Source organism: Crocuta crocuta, unplaced genomic scaffold, assembly GCF_008692635.1.
Source record: "Crocuta crocuta isolate KB4526 unplaced genomic scaffold, BGI_CrCroc_1.0 scaffold41, whole genome shotgun sequence".
Lineage (NCBI taxonomy): Eukaryota > Metazoa > Chordata > Mammalia > Carnivora > Hyaenidae > Crocuta > Crocuta crocuta.
Window position 1 is genome coordinate 507,446 of NW_027529428.1, and position 22,155 is coordinate 529,600.

The following is a 22,155-nucleotide window of genomic DNA, read 5'->3' on the forward strand; positions in this document are numbered from 1 at the left end:
AAACTCACCCTAATGAGCAAAAGTTGGATAGGTTAAAATCAGAGATACAAGCTGAAGAATACTGAGACTGATTATTTTAGTACCAGGAAAACTGGATCTTTTGGGAAATTACATCATGTATTTGTTCATGAAAAAATAATTGAAGTGTTATTACATGCAGGGTACTTTAGACATATTTGTCTCAGTAACCCAGAGAGGTGTTATTACTCCTATTTTACAGATTTAAGAAACTAAAGCTCAGTGAAGATAATACCTTGAGCTTCCATAAATAATAAGTGTCAGACCTGGGATTCACATTCAGATTACCTAACTAATATTAACAAAGTCCCTAATAGTGCCAATGAATGAGATAGGTGCTTATGATATAATGATGAATAAAAATATAGTCCTTGACTTCATTGACCTTTAAGTTTAATGGAGAAGAGAAATTAACTACATTTCATAAAACAAGTAAAAATACAAATGTGTTCCAGTGTATAAATCAAGATGTATTGTAGGTGCTAACTAGGCAATTAAGAGAAGGAAAAAGGTAAAGGGAATAGCCTATAAAATTTTCCTGTGGTAGGGAATATGGAAATCAGGAGAACAGAAGAAGAGAGTGAATGTGTTCCAGATTGGGTTGGGGCTGGAGATGTGACCTTCCTTGGTGGCTGTTGGTAGGAGACACTGTGGGAAATGACATCATATCTATGTATTGAAAGAATCACTCTGGTTGCCTTTAGATAATATTTTACAGGAAGGCCAGAAAGAATGGTCAGTTGCTGTCAGACATTTTCTACAGATGATCCTTTGTTAAGTTCTTTGTTTTTTTTTTTTTTTAGGTTTATTTTATTTATTTTGAGAGAGAGAGAGAGCGTGCACGCGTGAGTGGGGGAGGGCAGAGAGAGAAGGAGAGACAGAATCCCAGGCAGGCTCCGTGCTGATAGCACAGATGTGCAGCTTGATACCACAAACCATGACACCATGGCCTGAGCTGAGATCAAGAGTTGGATGCTTAAACAACTGAGCCACCCCGACACCCCCTTTGTTAATTTCTTATTACATTTCTTAATACATGTTACCTCATGACTCAGTGTATACCACACACACATGAAATTAAAGTGTTAGCTAAAGACCTACCTTCTTTATGAGTGATGTGCTCTTAGATTTTCTTTTTTATTTTGGCCAGAAGAGTCTATTTCATTAAAAAAAGTACTGGTTACCATCTACTAGATTTAATATTTATTTGTTTATTGTTATCAGTTAAAAATAGTGATTGAGGTTTAATAGCTTCCAGTTTATTATATTAGCCTCAGTGAGAGGTTGATAGAGATAGAAGTTGATAAATATATATATATATACATATTTTAATGTTTATTTTTGAGAGAGACAGAGAGAGAGGAGGAGGGGCAGAGAGAGAGGGAGACACAGAATCCAAAGCAAACTCCAGGCTCTCGTCTGGCAGCACAGAGCCAGATGTGGGGCTCAAAATCACGGACCGTGAGACCATGACTTGAGCTTAACCAAGTGAACCACCTAGGTGCTCCAATAGACTAAAAAAATAAAGAGATAAATTTGATAAAATAACAAAGAAGGAACAGGTCTATCAAGGGTGACTTTGTTTTTTTGGCTTGAGAAACTGTATAAGATGGTGGTTTCATAAATGGGGAAATGATAAAGGGAGGAAAACCATGCTTCGTGGGGGAAGACCATGGATTTAACTTTGGACATTTTGAGTTTATAGTGCCTTTGAGACCCCTAGTGGGCATTGTCCATTGAAGGGTCTGGACTAGAGATGCACATTTTTGTGTGATTAGTCCACTGTTGCAGGAGAGTCATAGATATGAGTGCCAGCAGAGGGGTGCCTGGGTGGCTCAGTCGATTAAGCATCTGACTACAGATCTTGCGGTTTGTGAGTTATATATGTATTTAAGGGAACAGGAAGTTTAAAGTGAAGAATGGATGCAAAGTCTGGAACACTGAGTAATTGTGAGCCTTGACCCAGCTAGGTCCTAAAAGAAAGGCCTTTGAGTATCTCCCACGTCCCATACCACAGTCCATAAAGCCCTCTGTTCAAGAAGCAGAGGTACAGAGAGGTAAGGAACTTGTCTTATGTAGCAAGTTTCAGAGCTGGAATTTCAACTCAAGTTCTCTGATCTAAGACTCTGTTCTCTGGTCTATAGTGCCATGTCCACTGCCTAGGGAAGGGTCTATCCCCACAGAAGTTCAGTTCTTCTCTTTGTCCTTTGTATGTCTGTAGAAGAAAGTGTGGCATACTTAGGCCCTTTTCAACAAGAAGACTTTTTTCTAATCATCTTCTCCTACCACGAGGGTATTTGCCATCCCCCCCACAGATAGGTAGTACAGCTCCACCATAATGATGGCCTGTTCTGCAGTATGAAATGGATATTAGATTCATCCAAGCCATGAAAACAATACAGGGCTAATAACAGCAGGAACAAATGAACAGAGAACCATAGAATTGGGATATTTGTTTTCATTATATTCTGTCTTGAATTGTCTTGCCAACCATATGTTGACATCTCTGGAAAGTTTTGTTCTGTTATTCCTTTCATATTAGTAAGACTAAGATCTGATCATGGGAATTTTACGTTTTCTTGTTGACAGTTTCTCAGTAATGAAGGCTACCACTTAAAATGTCATGTAAATATCAAATATTTTGCAAACATTTTATCTAATCTTCAAAACAGTCATATGAAATAGTATTTGTTGCCCTTATTTCACAGATGAGGAAACTGAGTCTTGGTGGATTAAAAATTGCTGCAAATTTTTTGCCACCCTTCCATTGAGAGGCTGGGTATTTCTCTCCCTTTGCTTCAGTCTGAGTTGGCCCTTGATACTGGCTTGATCAATAGCCTGTAGCAGAAGTGGCATCACATGCTCTGGGTCTAATCTTGAAGACACCTGATAGCTTTTGCTTTTGCTCCAGTTGCCATGTAAGAAATTCAAGTCTCTGGAGACTGTCTTGTTTTGAATAAGTTCAAGGTAGCCATGTGGAGAGGGTATGTGAGGAGAAAGTGAGGGAGGGAGGGGGTTTGAGAGAAAATGAGAAAGAGAGAGAGGGAATGGGAAGAGAGGGACAGTTGGCCAGCACCAGCTCTTCTAGTGATCTTAACCCAGGAATTATGTTGGACATTCCAGCTCCATTAGATACTGTTTGGAAAAGAACCAAAGAGATTAACTAACAGCCAGAATCTAGGCCCCAACATATGTCCACATTTGGGTCATCCAAGTTATTCCCAGCTCCCTCTGCTACCTGGTCTGCGGCCACAGATATTGTGGGGCAGAGACGATCTGCCCCTGCTGTTCACTTTCTAGACTCAGAAAATTGTGACTTTGGTAAGATGGTTGTTGTTTGAAACCACTGAGTTTTAAGGTGGTTTGTTATGCAGCAATGAGTAACCAAAACAGCATTGTATTAAGCAGTTTTGCCCTATGACAGAGGAAGGAGCAGAGCCTGGACTGAAACCCTCATCTATCTGACTAGAGAGCTACTTTGTGTGGTCTTGTCTTTGAGACTTCCAGACTGGTGTTTAACTTCTCACTAGATCTTCTGCTAAATTTCTTTTAGCTTAAATCCTGAGCATACAGGAAGGGGAAACAAATGTTTATTTTCCTTCAACATTACAACAAAAAGTTAAATAATAGGCAAATACGTTCTGAGGTTAATTCCCAGGCTGCTGCTAATTTTTCTTTCTACACATTAAGATGTAATTTGGTAGAAAAATAGATGTTTCAGAAGAGCAGCCCTAGTAATCTTTGCACACTCCCAGTATTTTCCCTACCTCTTGATTTTTTTAAGTTTAAAAATAAAACACAATGAAGATACTTCTGTCAGAGGAAGGAGGCAAAAGAAGAGTGTGCAAGATTAATACATTACCCCAGATCCAAATTACCATGGAGTACGAGCCCATAGAGCTATTTTGTTGGATCTTTAGGAAATGTCAGGAATTCCACTTACAGGGTGGGTATGGGATGTTCCTGTAGAAGAGGTTCTGTGTTTCTGTGGTAGCAAATATACCATGTGGCAATAGCCCTGTGAATAACTGTTTACCAAATTCCAAAGCAAATACTCAAGCAAAACTACGTAAAAATCCAGATCACAAGCTAGAGATTCCCCATGGCACTGGAGAATTTGCAAAAATGTCTGTGGTTTGTGAGTGCATGTGTGTTTAAATGACACATCATTTATACATGCATCTATTTCTAGTGACTGCTACATACAACTAGCAGAAAGGCTTAGTCCAGATCTCTTAACTAATGCTGAATAGGCAGTGGTGGTAAAGTTGTGAGAGACAACTTCTCTATTCACATAAGTATCAATCTAATGTCCAGTCCTGGGCAAGCAAGACGTCAATATTGAGACGCAAGGTAATGTTGATTGTATAGGGAACAAATATATGGCATTTACATTGGTGCTGCAGAATAGATCATTGTTAAGTGAACACTTTCTCCCCACTACCTCCATAGGAGGAGTATACTTCTTCCTGACCCTACTGATGAAGACTTGGCATTGTGAGTTTGGCTAATGGAATATAGTAGGAAATGACATTGTGTGGGCTCTGATTCTAGGCCTTTAGATGCTTTGTGTATGTTCATACAAATTTCTGGGAGCTTCTGACCTCTTCCCTTTATCTATTTATTTTAATCTTTTAAATGCTTATTTAATTTTTTGAGAAAGACAGAGAGACAGACCATGGCCCGAGAAGGGGCAGAGAGAGAGGGAGACACAGAATCCGAAGCAGGCTCCAGGCTCTGAGCTGTCAGCGCAGAGCCCAACATAGGTCTCAAACCCACAAACTATGATATCATGACCTGAGCTGAAGTCGGACACTTAACCAACTGAGCTACCCAGGCACCCCCCCGACCTCTTCCCTTTATAAGGGAGGGACCTTTTAGTGAGAGACCAGGATGAACACTTGTGAAATAGTTGTCCCATCTGACTTCCAGCCTGAAGCAGAATCTTATGGTATGGTCATTGAGTTCTAAGTTGGTTTGTGACAATTGCCGATTGATACAAGCGTGTATCAACTTTTGTGCAATTTTTTTCTCCCCTTAGATTGTGCTTATGAACTCCCTCCTGTTGGGGTTGCAAATTAAGTGAAATTCTAGAAGACCTATTAAGATCTTACCTTTAGTTTACTCAGAGCAGTGAGTTTTTTTTTTTTAATTTTTTTTTTTAATGTTTTTATTTCTTTCTAGGAGAGAGAGAGAGACAGCGTGAGCAGGGGAGGGTGAGAGAGAGAGGGAGTCACAGACTGAAACAGGCTCCAGGCTCTGAGCTGGCAGTCAGCACAGAGCCCGACGCGGGGCTCGAACCCACGAACCGCGAGATCATGACCTAAGCGAAAGTCGGACGCTTAGCCGACTAAGCCACCCAGGCGCCCCATCAGAGCAGTGAGTTTTTGATTAGAGAGGATGGTTGTCATCTGAGGGCAGGTTAGGGGACTATGTGTAAGGTTACAGAATGGCTACAGACTAGAGTTGAGCAACTGGGCATCCTTCACAAGGGAGATGGGGCAATTCTTCCACTGTGAGGAATTTATAGCTGCTACTTGAATTAGTTGAGCATGTGCAGTTGAGGAAAAATGCTGTAATGGCCTGGTGACGGGAGGATAAGAGGATAGAGTTGATGCTGCCACAGGAAGCTGAAGGCCTACCCATATGTCTTTTATGAAGAGAGAGAGAGAGCTGAGTTTCCCTTAGAGTTGGCCAGATTCACTTGCTTGAGGAGGTGCTGTGTGGCTGGCCCACTTTATAAGCTTCAACCAACAGAATGAAATACTTTCTGAGATGCCAAGGTTTTCCCGGGCCGTCAGAGGAAGACTGGCCTGGGCAGATGGTCAACTATGACCACAAAACAACTTTGCCATTTTTTTCAGATCATATGCTCTGGAGGGAAATGACTTTGCCTTTTACTATGGACACATAAGCATCTCAGGAAAAACATTCAGAATTCAGTCACAGATAAATATATCTTCACGGCCTGTGTGGGTGCTGTGGGTTTTCTTGCCTTTGCTGAGTACCAATGGTAGAATGCCAAGCAAGTATGTAGGGCTTCTTTGTGAGGTTGGATTAAAATATGAAACAACAACTAATATTTATTGAATGACTAACATGTCCTGGGATGGATGTTTTAAGTGGCTTACTTCATTTGCTTCTTATGCAATATCCCCATGAGGCAAATATTATTAAACCCATTTTGAAGATGAAGTTAATTAACTTATTTCTGGCCACACAGAATTGTTTTGTTGACCTAGGATTTTTGGTTCTCCACCTTGTCATCTTTTCATTATGCCTGAGATTTTCCTGAAATTTAAATTTTGGCTTTGAAGATAGAATTTGGTGGAGGGATGGTGGGTGACTCTGTTAAAGACACATGAGGGTCAAGTAATTATGCTGTACGCCTTAAATTTATACAGTGTTTTATGTCAATTATACTTCAATAAAACGGGCAAAAAAAAAGAATGAAATTGAGAATGCAGGAGAAGGCAGCCCAGCCTGTCTAATGGAGTTGGAACAAGGGAGGAGAATGGATGAATTTGATACTTCTTCTAAAACTTCAGGCTTTCTACAGGTCTTTGAAACTGAATTAGGATGGATATTTGCAGCAGGCAAAGAGAGTGCAAAGATCTCCTTTCCCTGCAAGAGTCTCTCTCTACCACCTGGTTGATGCCACCAAGAAGACTCCTGATATCTGGCCTATCGTGACTTCTGTGCGTGCTGAGAACCCTACAACTGCAGAGGCCTTTCTAACCTGGAGGCACATCTACTTCCCCCCCTAGAAGCCTCTTAGTCAAGGAGGTCATGAGAACTGAGTTCTAACATCTGTTCTGCTGTGTGATCATGGGCAAGTTTCTTGGCATTTATCAACTCCAAGAGTTGAACATGAGGCGGTTAGATAATATCGATGTCTTCTTCCTTTTAGCAGCAAAAATGTATTTTTTTTTAAAAAATAACATCTGATACGGAATCCTAATATGTAATATAGATTAAACTTTTCGAGATGAAACAAGAATTAGGGACCCAAATCCGTGTCCCTTCTGAAGAAGCCTCTGAGCCACCTTTGAGAAACCAGAGGTTTTGGGGACCAAGTTCAAAACTGCTGTTCTGGGAGATCTGTAGGAGTTTCCCCAGAATTCATAGTGTAGGATTACACAACATGGTAGTCTAAATTGCTTTCTAACTGTCCTCCTGTGTTGCTTCTTGGATATTTTAATAGTCTAATGAACTGGCTCAAGTCTCTATCCTTAAGTTTCTACCCTACCTCATATCTGAAGATCTACACCCCCCACTCTTTTTTTAAAAATTAATTAATTTATTTTGAGAGAGACAGAATGTGTGTGCAAGCAGAGGAGGGGCAGAGAAAGAAGGAGAATCCTTCTTTGGTGCCGGGCTAGACCTCACGAACCATGAAATCATGGCCTGAGCTGAAGTCAAGAATCTGGAGACTCAAACCACTGAGCCATCTAGGTGCTTGAACACATCCCTCAGGCTTATGTTGCTCCAGTCCTAATGAACACATACGTCTTTTGTGGTTCTCTTCCTTCTGCCCACATTCACTCAACATGAATAGTAGCTGCCTTCCCTTTAGTTCTCCTCCAGGAACCACTCACATATGGTTGTGTGGGCAGTTACTTTTACTTATGGTTTGGCAACAGTGGAAGGTTGTGGGGGTCATATCACCTTATAGCAAAACAGATACTTCAAAACTGAAATTTAGCCATTGCTTTCCTAAATAGTCCCAAAGCCATAGTTTGCACTGAAAATTTTATGTATAATCTTTTTGCCTCGGAAAGACTTTACTCCAGGGTGCTGGGTTTCCTCACTGTTCATACATTTTTCTACCCACCCCCTCCCCCTTCTTTTGAGGCCACTCACCTCTCCTGTGTGCCATCCAAATTCTTCTCATTTATTAAAAATATATGAAGGCATTTTTTTTCTTTCTTTTACTCTCTTCTAGACTACACCATTGTTCTACCTAAATGGCTCATCAAGATATTTTGCTTAACAAAGGACAGTTCTGTCCCTACAAGAAATTCTGCCAAGGTCCTTTAAGACAACGTTCCTCTGCTTTCCAGCTGTTCCGTTATGAAATTCCATGAGGTGCTTGTGTTAAGAGATAGAAAGATGAAACAGTCAAAAGCTTTGTACCCCTGCCTCTGGGTTGGTCAGAAACATAAAAGGCTGAAAAACCAGGCTTTTAAAAACATGGGGTCAAAAGTAAGTTCTCATGGCCTGCCCAGCATCACCAAATTCAGCCTGGCCAGCCTTTCTTCCAGCCTTGTGTTTTCTCTCTATTTAGCTCTGAAATAGTCAGGTGGCTTTTCCAAGCCTTAATGTAGATGTTTTAAGTTTTTATTTTAATTCAGTTATTTAATATACAATGTTATATTAGTTTCAGGTGTACAATATAGTAATTCAACACTTTCATATATCACCCTGTGATCATCTTGTCTCTGCTTAATTCCCATCACTTCTTTAAACCACCCCCCAGTCCCCCTCCCCTTTAGTAACCATCAGTTTTTCTCTGTAATTTAGAGTCTGTTTCTTGATTTGTCTCTCTCTTATTTTTTCCTGTTTGTTTGTTTTGTTTCTTAAATTCCACATGTAAGTGGAATCATATGGTATTTGTCTTTCTCTGACTTATTTAGGTAAGCATTGTACTCTCCAGATCTGTCTTTGCAAATGATGAGGTTTCATTCTTTTTTATGGCTGAATAATATTCCATTGTATATTTATACTACATCTTCTTTATCCACTTATCAATTGATGGACACTTGGGCTATTTCCATATTTTGGCTATTGTAAATAATGCTGCAGTCAACGTAGGGGTGCATGTATCCCTTTGAATTAGTATTCTTGTTCTCTTTGGGTAAATACCCGGTAGTGTGATTCCTGGATCATCTGGTAACTCTATTTTTAACTTTATGAGGAACCTCCATTCTGTTTTCCACAGTGGCTACACAGTTTGTATTTTTACCTACAGTACATGAGGGTTCATTTTTCTCCACGTTGTCTCTAACACCTGTTGTTTCTCCTATTGTTGCTTTTAGCCTTTTGGATGCTTGTGAGGTGATATCTTATTAAAATTTTGATTTGCATTTCTCTGATGATAAGCAATCATGAGCATCTTTTCATGTGTCTGTTGGTTATCTATCTGTCTTCTTTGGAGAGGTGCCTATTCAAGTCTTCTGCCCATTTTTTGATTGAATTATTTGTTTTTTGGGTATTGAATTTTATAAATTCTTTGTATATTTTGGATACTAACCCTTTATTGTGTATGCCATTTGCAAATATCATCTCTCACTCCGTAAGATGCCTTTAGCTTTGTTGATGGTTCCTTTCACTGTGCAGAAACTTTTCATTTGATGTAGTCCCAATAGTTTATTTTTGTCAAGCCTTAATATTTGCCCAGAGAAAGAAGATACTTTTAAATGTTAGGTGCATACTTAGGAGGTAATTGTAAATGTTCTAGAATTTTAAACTTTTTATTACCTTTACACAAATGGAAGAAGAAACAGCACTAAAAAGACCCATATTCCTGTCATCTCTCTTGATCAATTTTTAACTCATGGCAAATCCTGTTCCATCTAACTTCACCCACAGATGGATCATTTTGAAGCAAATCCAAGACATTGAATCATTCTGTTCATAATATTTTAGTATGTATCTCTAAAAGATAAGGACTCTTTTAAGACAACATAATCATGTAACCAGTATTATACCTGAAAAAGTAATAATAATACTGTTCAAATATCAAATAGCTAGTCAATGGTCAAATTTTCCAGATCTTCTAAAAACATGTTTTATAACTGTTGTTCAAATCAGAATCCAAATAAGATTTGCATATTGCAATTGGTTGATGTGTCTTTTAATTTTCTTGTAATTTATAGGCTTTCCTCTCTCCCCACCCTCCATTCATTGGAAAAGCTAGGTCATTGGTTCTGTATAGTTGTTCATAATCTTGATTTGAGATTGCATATTCAAACTGTCATTTAATAAAATCCTCTTTCCTCATATCTATTAGAAACTGAAAGTTAGATCTGGATTCTTCTTTTTATAGGTGATGGTATCTACTTCCACTGGAAGGCACATATCTGGTTATCATTCTTTCAGTGATATGAGGAGCTATTAATGATAATTTTCTGCATTTGTTAGTTTAGCAGGGCTTATGCATTGATGACAGTTTAACTCTATAATTTCTCCCTAATTTAGAAGGTGAAACATTTCTGTAAGGAAATACTCTCCCTCACAAACTCTTTGGTTATCCTCAAGTATAGTTAGCATAGGAAAGGCAAGATATATTCTTGATTTTGTTTTGTTTGACAGTTTTTAAAATGTCAAATTGATTCCCTGGCATTCTCTAAATGTAGCCAATGTGTAATTATCTTAGCATCATAACAGTCTAATTCATTTAAATATATATGATGTGTTTTAATCCATTGTAGTTATTAATATTAATATTCAGGTTGTTTCATCTTTGGCTGTGTAATCCTTTTCCGATTGGCTCCTGGGCCTTGGGACAACTGTGATAGGCTGTATTTTTCAAATAAAAAATTGAAACAAACAAAAATCATAGTATAGAGGAACTCATAAAAATTATAGTATGAACTTTACTATGATTTTTTTGTTTGTTTCAAATTTTTATTTAAGTTCTAGTTAGTTAAAATATAGTGTAATACTGGTTTCAGGAGTAGAATATAGTGATTCATCACTTACAACATCCAGTGCTCATCACAGGTGCCTTCCTTAATACCAACCACCCATTTAACCCATCCCCCACCCACCTCCCTCTATTAATCCTCAGTTTATTCTCTATATTTAAGCATCTCTAGGGGCACCTGGGTGACAGCTCAGAGCCTGAAGCCTGCTTCAGATTCTGTGTCTCCCTTTCTCTCTGCTCCTTCCCCACTTGCACTCCGTCACTTTATCTCAAAAACAAAAACAAAAACATTAAGAAAGAGCCTCTTATGGTTTGCCTCCCTTTCTTTTTTCCCCTTCCTCCATGTGCATCTGTTTTGTTTCTTAAAGTCTACATATGAGTGAAATTATATGGTATTTGTGTTTCTCCAACTGACTTATTTTGCTTAGTATAATACACTCTAGCTCCATCCACGTCCTTGAAAATGACAATGTTTATCCATTTATTTTATTATTTTTTAAATGTTTGTTTATTTTAGAGAGAGAAGAGGAGGAAGGGTAGAGAGAGGGAAAAGGAGACACAGAATCCAAATGGGCTTCAGGTTCTGAGCCATCAGTACAGAGCCCGGCATGGGGCTTGAACTCACGGACTGGGAGATCATGACCTGAGCCAAAGTTGGATGCTTAACTGACTGAGCCACCCAGGCATCCCAATGTTTATCCACTTAAATGTTTATCCATTTAAATGTCCCAGGTTCATCTGGTATATTTTATGCCAGAGGCTTAGAATGAGTTGATGCCTTTTGGTGGGAAAAGGTATTTAGAAATCACAATCTGAGTGTTAGAGTGCTCGTTGGTACTGGAATGGTCATTATTTCTAAGACTTTTTAATGGATTATAATTTGTAAAATTATAATATTATAAAATTAAAGGCACCATATTATTTTTGGGCTGATGTTAAATAAAAGTACATATATATGGAAGCTCCAACAAATTGATATTTCTGCCATTCTATTTTCTCATATCTTTCCCTGTATCCACTTGGCTTATAGACAGACAGGACATGGTCCCACATGACTTTTCCAGTAAAGGCATTTGGTGATTTGTAAGGAGCAATGAAGAGGCTGAGAAGCTGAACAGGGATTTTAGCACTTTCATGAGGCTGGGATGAAATAATTGGAATTAAGGGCCTGCCAAGAAGAAAGTCTTTCATTTGGGATTCTGAAGGGCTAAATCTTAAAAATAAATGACGTGAAAATAGACCATCTGCCACAGGGACTATATTTCAGCTCTGATCACCTCTCTCCGTGATACATTAAGATGATCTGCTCCCCACCCTGATGGAAGCACACCCCTAGAAGAGAGAATACATTTATAAAAAACATCCCTGTTAAAAAGCTGTGTGTGTGTGTATGTGTGTATATAATCTATATACAAATATAGATATATACAAATCAATAAAAAAAGATACAGACAGCCCAGTAGAAGAATGTGCAAAATACTTGAACAGGCATTTCACAAAAGATAATAGTCAAATAACCAGGATACATATGAAAGGTCTATAGTCTCATTATATTTCATCACAGAAATACAAATTAAAATCACAAAGATATGATATGTAGTACTGATAATATGTAGATGGCTAAAATTAAAAAGTTGGAGGGACCCCTGGGTGACTCAGTCAATTAAGTATCTGGCTCTTGATCTCAGCTCAGGTCTCGATTTCAGGGTCATAAGTTCAAGTCCCGTGTTGGGCTCTGTACTGGGTGTAAAGCCTACTCAAAAAATAAAAAATAAATAAAATTTGGAAAACAGCAAGAGTTGATGAGAATGTGGAGCAAGTAGAACTTTATCTTACAGAGCTGGTGGGAATGAAAATTGGCACAACCATTTTGTAATACTGTTTGGCAATATCACCCATGGCTGAACACCCAATTACCCTATGACCTGATAATGCACTCTCAAGTGTATACCCAACAGAAGTGCATAGTATGGTCCTCTAAAAAACATAATAAATATGTTTATAGTGGCATTTTAAAAAAATATCACCAAACTGTAAACAACCCACATATCTACCAACAGTAGGATCAACAATTAAATTGTGGTATATTTATACAATAGGATATTATAAAACAGCAAAAATGAAACTACTGTCACATACAACACAGATAGACTTGACAAACACTATGTTACATGGAAGAAGGCAGACATATAAGTGTATAAACTGTATGATTCCTTTATATAATGTTTAAAAATAAGCAAAGCTGGTCTGTGGTGCTAAAGATCAAGATGGTGGTTAACTTGGAAAAGGAGGGTGGAGTTAGGTCATAGAGAAGTCATGTGCGGGGCCTTTGGGTGCTAGTCATGATCTGTTTTGTCATTTGGGTGGCAGTTACACTTAATGTTCATTTTTTGATTGATATGTCTACTTTTTCTTTTTTCTTTTCTTTCTTTCTTTCTTTTTTTTTTTTTGAGAGATTGTACAAGTGAGCGAGAGGTAGAGAGAGAGGGAAAGAGAGAGAAAAACAGGACTCACCCAGAGCGGGTCTCATGCTCACCTGAAGTTTGGCTCAATATCACCCACTGTGGGGCTTGAATTCACAGACCATGAGAACGTGACCTAAGCCAAACTCAGATGCTTATCCGATTGAGCCACCCAAGGCACCCCGATACATATACTTTTGATTTATGTATTATTCTCTTATGTATATTATACTTCAACACAAAGTTATATGAAAGAAGATTTTGTTTATTTCTTTCATTGGATTCTGTTTCATTTCCTAATTATTATCTTCAATACCTACATACTACTTTATTGACTTCGACATCTTCCAGAAAATGTCTGGTAATTATCAAAGATACAAAAGACACCAAAAGTTAAGAAGCTACTATTGAGAAAGCAATAGCCAGAAAGATGTAAGCCAGCCGGAGAAAGGTAAAGATATGAGAAAATAAAATAGTCACAATAACAATTTTTTTGAGCTTCCACAGACATGTACTCTTTTTTACATGTTCTTTTACTTAACATATAGCCAAAAATAATACCATATATTTTTTCTTTTCTAGAAACAACAATAAAACCAAATAGGTATTTACTGTAGTAAACTCAGAAATACTGGAATGTATAAAAAAGGAAAGGAAAAATAGCTATATACTACAAATAATCCAGTCACCTTAAGACAGTCTCTGTAAACATGTTGTTGAATGATCTTCCATTCAACATTCTATTAAAATATATTTACAGGACTTGAATTCTACCTACAAATTTTGTTTCCTGTTATGTTCAACTCACATGGATACCTGGCAATGCATTTTGTTTATCTAAGTTATCTAAACTGAGAACAGGGATAATCAGCTGTGCCTAGCTATGAAGGAAAGACCTGGTTACTGTTAAAATCCATAGAGAGCACCCACAGAGAAATAAATTGAAGGACTGTTTCTATAACCAGAAGATTATTTTTGAGAGACATATTTTTCTCTGCTGTTCAGGTCTCAGAGCTAAATACTTTGGAGGCCAGTAATTAGGTAGTTAGGGAATTCTCTGAATTCCCCAGAAAATAACTTCATTTTTTCACATTTCTGCATTGTAGATGTGGAATAGGCAGAGTTAGATGGCATAGTGGAGTAACAGACTCTTTTGTATCCTTGCTGGGACACTGTAAGGATATACGTGGTACCTACTCAGAGGGAATTTTCTTTGGCATTTAATCTGCTTTGGAATTCTCCTTTCCGTTGGGTTGAGTTTAAATTACAGAGTGTATACTATAGTCATTGTCTGTCAATCCACATAGTTTCCAAAGGGTAAGCAAGGTTTAATCACGTAAACTCCAGTGACATTTAGGGTTCCACACTGTTCAAATGTTCTTATCACTTTCCTTTACTCATCTCCTTATCCAGGGCACAGGGTAACGTGAGATGCTGCACTCTACTGGTGTTTCCTGTTCGCACCTGTTCAGCCCTGTCTGTGAATTCAACATAGAAGGAAGGCCATGTGAAGCTCACTGGTGAGTGCATTTCTTCAAAGTTTTTATAGGAGGGGGCAGAGTTTGAATGAAAAACAGAATTGTTACAAAGCACTTAAAAAATTGTGGTGAATGGACCTAGGGGTGGTATTATGCCAAGTGAAATAAGTCATCCAGAGAAAGAAAAATACTGTATCATTTTACTTATATGTGGAGTCTAACAAACAAATAAACAAATCAGACAAAACAGTAGCAGACATGTACATACAGAAAAACTGAGGGTTGACAGAAGGGTAGAAGGAGGAATGAAATAGATAAAGGAAATTAAGAAGTACAGGATTCCAGTTATAAAATAAATAAGACACAGGGATGTAATATACAGCATAGGAAATATGCCCAGTAATATTGTAACAACTTTGTACGGTGACAGACAGTAACTAGACTGATTGTGGGCAGCATTTTGTAATGTATATAAATAGCGAATCACTATGATATACACCTGAAACTAATAAAACCTTGATATCAGTTATTCTTGAGTAAAAATTGTGGTAAAATATACATATAATTCCAGTGGCACTAAGTGCATTCATGCTGTTGTGCAGCCATCACTACTATCTAGTTCTGGAACTTTTCCCATCACCACAGAAGGAAACCCTAGACACATTAGCATCATTTCCCATTCCCATGCTTCCCTATCCCCACCCCCACTTCCACCCCCGGCCCCTTGCAGTTACTATACCTGATTTCTGTCTCTATGGATTTGGCTATAATGGATATTTCATATAAATAGAATCATATAATATATGGCCTTTTGCATTTGGCTTCTTTCACCCAAAAATGTTCATCTGTGTTTTGCTTGAATTGTACTTCATGCCTTGTTGGGACTGAATGATATTCTTTTGTATGGATATACTACATTTATTTATTCATTCATTGGTTGGTGGGCATTTTGCTTCCACCCTTTGGCTACTGTGGATTGTGTTGCTATAAATGTTGGTATACAAATATTTGAACACCTGTTCTCAGTTCTTTTGGGTGTGCATCTAGGAATAGAGTTGCTGTATCATTTGATATTTTATAATTAACTTTCTGAGGAACCTCCAAATGTTTATCGCAGTTATAAGGAAGTTAGGTCTGGAAATTTCAGTACTGGAGTCCTGTTTAAACTATGTTAAGTTAGGAAGTAGTTTCAAATCTTCTCTTCCATTTACTTATCCCAATCCCCCTCACTTCTTCCAGGTTCCAATTTTTTTTCATGCTGTCTCCTGGATTCCTAAGGCTTTTTTTTTCTTTCCCTAAAGCAAACTGTTTTGGCTTAATTTTTTCTCCACTAACTGCCATCGCACTGTCAAACTTACTTATTCTTTTTCTTCTTCTTCCATGGCACTTAAAAAAGGCTAATTCTACTGTGTTTGGATGCTTACTGAGGGATTACTTCAGTGTATCTAAAGCTAGGATGAAGTTCAAAGTGGCCTAGGATGCTTTTGTCTCAACATGCCATTACCTCCAGCCTTTCCTACTAAGCTGCATGTTCTGGAAGGTGAGGCTCAGTATATATGCAATTTGAAAAGCTCTGCCAGACGATTCTGTTGCACACATCTATTTAATAATGGATCAATGTGTTGTCTTCATAATTTTAAATTTAATAGGAGTGTTCAGAGTATGATACTTTACCCCAAAGATTAGGACTAATGATAATATCTCTGGCACTAAAGCAGGTAGATGGAAAAGACATTTGGACATTTGGGAGCAGTAGACAGGTTTGACGTGCCTTAATTTACATTGAATAGGGAGCTGCTGGATTACAGGACTATTATTCATGACTCTAGGTTCATATTGTTGGTTGTGGTTGAAAATAAGATGCCCCTGGGACACCTGAGTAGCTCAGTCAGTTAAACATGCAAGTTTGGCTCAGGTCATGATCTCACGTTTTGGGGGTTCAAGACCCGCGTCAGGCTCTGTGCTGACAACTCAGAGCCTGGAGTCTGCTTCAAATTCTGTGTCTCTTTCCCTCTCTGCCCCTCCTCTTCTCATGCTCTGTCTCTCTCTGTCTCTCAGCAATAAATAAAATGTTAAAAAAATTTAGTAAAAAGTAAAAAAATTTTAAAAAGAAAAAAAAAAGAAAATAAGCTGCCTCCATTAGGAAAGCAGATTCCTGAATCTTGCAGAATTGGTATGAATGGACAGCATGAATTGATTGGGAACTGCAGGGATTTGTTTAGTATAAAACAAATTAGAGATCTGGAGAAAAAGCAGTTAGTTGGCTATACTTCTAGAAGGGAGAACAGAGCTGAGTGGAAATGTGGTGCTCTGAGAAACAAGAAGAAACGTTGTATCAAATGTTTAACTTGTTATGTTAACTTGACTATGTTAAGGCTCTTTTACTTGTACTACAGTTGACATGGTATTTGAGCACCGGAATTGGCTGAGAGACTGAGAGGGCACTGTTAGCAGTCAAAAGATAATTTTTTAATTCAGAAATTTGTGATTATTTGGTATGACTTAGATTCTGTATTTATGCTAGATAAGTCCATTTAATAACATTTTATTTAAGATATTTATTTTTATGTAAAAACTAATACTGCACATTAATTTTTCCAAACCTAAAATCGATCAGTCTTAGAAATGTATGTTCTACATACATATGTTCTTCCGCTTGCTGGAAGCATTTTCTATGAGAGTTTTATCCACAGAGGAAACTTTAAGAATGTGATGAGGCAAAGCATCTTATAGCTTCAGACATCCTGTCCCTTGTTCCCAAATCTATATAAAATAGATAATGGCATTAATATTTCATAGAGATGGTTTAAAAATGACTTAGCTAACATTTTGTGACCCTCATGGGAAATTACATATTTCTTTATATGATACTAACAATGAGAAAAACAATCTTAATACTTTGAAAATATGTCAGAAATACTACTAAATATGTTTAACATAACTCAGGATATCAGTTAGTTGTTGCTCAGTTGATACCCTGGGCTAGGACAACAGGTGTGCCAGACTCACACATGGGCTGAGATATGAATAGTGGTGCTAATTACACTTAGCAGTACTGGTAGCCAATTAATGTAACAGAGAGTCCCACTAACCCTAACTTCATAGCATCCATGCTAAAAATAATATAATCCTAGTGTTGACTGATACACTGATTTTATTTGCCTGTTCAGCTACCATAATGTTAAATATTATTTTATATTTTCTGACTCTGCTATTGGAATCAAGATGGAATAAAAGCAAAATTGAAAAATATTGGAGAATTTCTTCTATAATAGACATTTTAAAAATGTGGGTTCAGTTGTTTTATCCTATAGCCTCAAAAGGAGGGATTATTTGGTTAAATCACATAGTAAAGTTCAACGCCACAAACAGGTACTAAGTACTACTTTTTCATTATTTACTTTAATTTGGAAGTTTACAGCCTAAAAAATGCACAAGTTTCACTCTTAAGAATATTCATATGAGGGTCCTTTTTGCCATGACAATTTAAGCAAAGAGTAACCATACCTCTACTATAAAAGCAAGCCACAAACCAGAATACATGTTTTCCCAACATTAGTAGTATATAGGCCCACTTTAGTGAAAAAAACCTTTCATTCATTCTTCCCACATCGAATTAACTGATCTTTTTTAAAAATAATGGTACTTAAATACATGCAAATGTAACTAGGCATAAGCTCATTATGGTTATAGATGATAAACAATTATAAAATCAAAATGCATTTACCAAGTAAATATCAAGAAAGTTACCAGATCAGTGAAACCCAGATTCAACACTGATTTAAGAAAACTTAGTTGCTTATTACAGTGAACTCTGAGCCTCTATTTAGTTCTGCTTGGTTTTGGATCGTGGACTAAGTTTACCCATTTTTTTAGTCAAACAATTGAGAACTCACTGTTCACTTAGTTAACCAGGATTTTATTTGGCTTTCAACTGGCACCGTATGTCATTTCTATTAATTCCTGGTCTGCTTTCTCTGCATTAGCCCATGCAAGTTACAGTAGTACTACTGGATGTCAGTGCAATAGAAAAATGCAAGCACAGGCACTAAAATAGAGTGGAAGCACTCATTAATAAGGTTGTTATCCATGTGGCCTGAAATATGCTTTCACAAATTTTTTAATTATTAGAAAATACCAAATCAAAAAATTGCATTCTAGGCAATCTGACAGGATTTTCTTCCTACCCTCAAATTGCTCTAGACTGCCTTGCGTTGTGCTTGCCCTTATGTTTCTGTTTCTAGAAGTTTAGCTCTGCAGCTCGACTTCAGCACTCATCTCTGATCTCTTCAGATACTGTAGTTCCCTAGCATTCACATCTGGTATTTTGGACTGATGAAAACCCTCCACGGACTTTGGCTTTTCTGACTTCTGTAGCCAGAAAGAGGGAAAAATAGGTTGAGTGAAAGATGGCACACAGAGAAATTCCTGACTCCTCTGTTCATTGCAGTCTGTTGGGAAGCCCACTAGCCATCTCATATATGGGGCATATTAACCACTGCTCGCCTGCCTTCCTCTTTCCTCCTCTGTTCCACACTGCACTGCGGGATCAGTGCTCTACAATGCATTCTAATAAAGACATTCACTCTTTTTTTTTTTTTCCAGTTGCTCTCCAAAGAGTTTATTCTCTCTCACCATGTATTCAAAACCCTTCACAATTTAACCTCAACTTACCTTTACTCCCAAGCACCACCCCCCCCATGGTACACCATGGTCCAGCCAAATTGGATCACTCCTTGTTCCCTGTACTTTTCTACTTCTGGCCTTGCTCATGCCATTCTGTCTGCTTGCAATGCCTCATTCCCCCCATCTGTGCCTTCTGAAATCTGACTCGTGGCTTAATGCCCAGCTCAGATGCCTCCTCCTCTGTGGTGAAAGCATTCTCTGACCAAAGCTGCTAGAAGCGAGGCTCCCTCTGAATTCTCAGGGCACTTGGTCCTTCTTTACATGACCCCAATTTCATGCTACTTCCCATTAGAGCCATGAATATACATGCCTCACCTATTGCTCCTTGTGGAGTGTCCGATTCCTGGGGGCAGGAACCAGGCCTGATTTGCTTTCCTATTTTCCCCATTGTCTAGTCCAGTGCTTCTGGCATAAAAGAAACTAAGTGTTATTTTCTTTATAAATAAAAATCTGAAAATCACAATTCTTGAAGAGGTATAAATAGTTTAATATGGCTGTAAGTAATAGATGTTACGTTATTTTCAAACTAGCATCTACTAGTAACATCTGATAAATTTTTCCAGGTTTCAGGCCAGATAGGTATTTTCCTGCTTGATCAATAACAAATTTAACAATTTGTTCAAAGATAAAAAAATGATCATTATGAAGAATAGGCAGCCAGTTTGCACACACTAAAATGAAAAGAGACATTTTATGCATATGGAGATCTAATGAGAAAACAGAGCATTGGCCCAAAATTCTGGTCCAAGGACGTATTATAAACCATCTAGAAGCCATGTTTACAGAAAACAGCTGACTTTGGGTGTCTGTCTATGAGGCCCTGTACTTTCTGGCAATCATTTTTTGCTGCCAACTTTGAAACATGAATAACTAATTCACATCAATTTGTTGACTTCACTGACTTGACTTAGTTTTTACTTATTTATTTTCTCTAAGTGTAGCATATGTTAACAGGAAAATGAAAATACATAGGGATACATTCTTCCACTAAACTCTGACATGAAACTGAGGTCAAACTTATCTTTCAGAGAAATGTTTTGGATTTTAGATAAATAATTTTCTTCTCTTGGCCCTATTAGTGTAAACAGTTTTATGAATGGGCACATTTTTCCCCTGGTAGAGTTTATTTTCAGACAAGTCTAAACACATCACTTTCTCCTTATTACATCACTTTGGTTGCCAAAATTATAATAATACATTTATCAGAACATCTGCCCTGCTGATGTTCTTAGTTATGAGGAAGACTGCATGGTGGAAATGTATTAGTAAAGAGGACGCCACATGACTAGCATTAGTTGACCAGAGACTCTACAGATGTGTAGATGGCTGCCTGACTCCTGAGAAACTGACCATTGTCGGTCAAAGATTATTGCAGTTCTGGAAGCACTTGGGTGGGAGGGGGTACAGTATGGTACCATGAAGAAGTTTCAAAAAAACTGGACGTCCCTTGAAAAGTTAAACGTTAAGCTAACAGCTAACTGTTAAGCTCCACATGATCCTGTAAAGGAAAGCTTTCCCTCTAGGACTGATTGAAACCTAATTTAGCGTCACAACATATGGAAAGAGGAAACAAAAAGAAAGAAAGAGGGGACCTTTTATCATTCAGGGATGTACCAAGGAGAATTGGTGAGATGTACACATTGGCTGTGGCTTTTCAAACACTGTATAGGAAGAAAGCCTCCTAGCTGATGTTCAGTTCAGTTTGCTGGTCGTATTGGGAAAGCTCTTGGTGAGAACACATCTGATATGGAGATGGATCCATAGTTGTGCACTTTAGTTCCTATTGGTAAAAACCTTTTCTCCTGTCAGCTATAGACATCTGGTCGTCCTGACCTGATGCCATCAGCTTTTGATTCATTTGATGGGTGTTTTCTTTCTGATTATATCTTGCCTTCCCATATAGTTTTGCTTATGACAAGGAGATGTACTCATTGTTGCTTTTACAGAGAATTCTAGGTTTCGTGACACTTTCTTGAGTCCAAATAATGAATTTGATAACTTTGTTAATTGGGTTAAAGTAAATGAATCTATCCTCAGTGCTTACAGGATCTCCTTTCTAAGGCTATAAGACTGAGAATCCGACTGGACTCTGCAAACAAATTCACCAAGGAACTCTGAGGCTGTGGGGGCCACTGCCCAGTTTAGCCAGATGGAGGCAGGGGGTGTGATTGCTCTGAGCATGTTCTTTGAAAGTGGAACACTCAGGGCCCACACGTTTGTATGTTATGCCGTTTGTTCACTGCGTAAGGATATCTGCTGAGGGTGAGTGGGGCTGCAATCTGGCCCCTGCTCAGTTCTCAAAGCTCTGCTCAGCAGGTCCACTTGGAAAAAGGCTCCTTTTCTGAATTTGCAGAAAGCCAGTTTGGTTCTGAATCAGAGGCTTTGCAATGGTTACAATACTCATGAAAATGGTTTTAGGGCAAGTCAGTTTATATATGTATTTAAAACATCCCTGGTTGTACCCTGAGATTTTGAGCAGATGTCTCCAAATTTTGGATCATTTACCATCATCAGGAAAAAAATTAGAAGTATTATCAGGAAACTATTATAAGTATGTAGCTATACTATACATGTATATTCATAATGTATATAAATATATTTTATTTATCTAAATTACATGTTCCAATGTACTATGTACATCATTAAATATATACAGTAATAAAAAGGAGGAAATAAAAATAAATGCAAACAAGATTTTGTGAACTTTACTCTGGAGTTCACTGATGTGAGGAAGATGATCAAACTGGGCTCTTCCTTACCCTAATACCGCATATACATCTACAAAATTTGTGGGGAAATGCCCCTCTCCCCCAGGGATTCATTTTCCTGCCCCCTATACCAGCACATCACCCTGAGTTCAGAA

The 22,155-nt window shown here is 37.9% G+C and overlaps 1 long non-coding RNA gene across 1 annotated transcript in view; it reads left to right on the plus strand.

Annotated features, from left to right (window-relative positions):
• Positions 1-22,155, plus strand: part of LOC144227622 (uncharacterized) — an 84,810-nt gene that overhangs the window by 49,009 nt on the left and 13,646 nt on the right. The window contains exon 2 of the long non-coding RNA XR_013333965.1: positions 14,542-14,648. This is a non-coding gene — a long non-coding RNA (uncharacterized LOC144227622). The remainder of the gene's footprint in view (positions 1-14,541; positions 14,649-22,155) is intronic.